Source organism: Cottoperca gobio, chromosome 1 (assembly GCF_900634415.1).
Source record: "Cottoperca gobio chromosome 1, fCotGob3.1, whole genome shotgun sequence".
In the NCBI taxonomy this organism is placed as follows: Eukaryota; Metazoa; Chordata; class Actinopteri; order Perciformes; family Bovichtidae; genus Cottoperca; species Cottoperca gobio.
In genome coordinates this window covers 1,174,716-1,176,261 of record NC_041355.1, presented here as the reverse complement: position 1 = coordinate 1,176,261, position 1,546 = coordinate 1,174,716, and positions in this window count along the sequence as shown.

Below are 1,546 nucleotides of genomic sequence, written 5' to 3'. Positions count from 1 at the left end.
CTGACTTCCAGCTGAAGCGCGGACAGCACTGTGATCGGCCTCAGAGGAGGCTGGGTAATATCCACCAACATGGGGGGCGGGGCTAACTACAGGCCACGCCCACTATTGAATATTAATGAGCAGTGGTTTGTTTACAGTCAGTTCACACGGAGGTGCAGAAGTGCCTTCACACTTAGAGTCCAAAAACCCCCAAAACTGACATGAGATGAGTTTAACGTCTGAATGATAATTATAGAAACAGAAGAAGAAAGTAAAGTCCTGCTGAAGATGACTGTTTAAGTTATTATTCTAATACTGGGCTTATTTCTCACATTTTCTGTAACTTTCTCAGTGATTTTGTGGAAATGTCAAACACAAACCAAATTATATATTTACCTTAGCGCACAGAATCCATAATTTACTGAGCCCCAAAAGCCTGAAAGATAATACAGTTGTATTTCTACAAAATGTATTGTATGCAAAATATAAAGAATAGCTTGTTGTTGTTGTTTTTTTGGGTTGGTTGCAGGTTTGTTGGTAAGATTGTGCATTTGTTTACATGTTGCGGGTCGATATACATTAAGGAAATTGTATCTTTAAAAACATAATTCATACTTCAGTGGCTTGTAAAAAACAACAATACATGTATTAAACAAATGAATGAAGGTCCTTATTTAAAATGAACAACTTTCAAAATAAAAGCCCTCAGTGGTGTAACAGGTCATGCACAAATTCCTGCAGTTACTGTCAAATAACCACCGGATGATGTCACATCAGCACCACCTTCATCACTACCAATCATCATCATCATCATCATCATCTGGGATTAACGTCACTTCCATAAACACACTTTCACAAACTTTGTTTTTATTATAATTTCCACATTTAATCTTTTTTTTATGGTTTTTTACTTTTTATGTTTCATGTTTTTTATAACTATAACATATAACCCTTTATTTATTATAATTATTTGGCTGAGCAGAAGCTAAATAAGGTATTCAAAAACCCAAAATATAAAACATTATTAGGTGAAAACGTCACGACCCTAGTCGTATTTCTGTTCAGACATAGCGATCATGTTTTAAAGCAAATACTAAGAGAGTGAAAGATACACAGAATATTGATATTTTCAAATATATAATTTCATATTTAAATATTTTTTATTAATTCATGTAAATGGAGACAGCAGAAATCAATAAATGTGTGGATGAAGATACCAAAAATTATAAAAAAATATATGTAAAATATATTCATCATTGACAAAAATGCCACTGTATAATATAAAACATGAGATAACGACAAAAGATTATGTAAATCTTGAGCGAGGTATTTAATAGTGCCAAACGTGGGGAGTGGAGGAATGAAAGGAGGCTGTGGGGTGATGGGAGGAGGGGGAGGAGGGGGAGGCGGTTGAGGTGGTTGATGTTTCATGAAATCGAGCCTGAGCGACAGAACAAAGGTGGCCTCCTCTTTATTCTCAAATTAGAGCAGCTGGGCTCTCTTCCCTTGAGGAGCCCCATGAATAGATTATTGCACTGCTGTCACTGAAAGAGAGACAAAACACCCC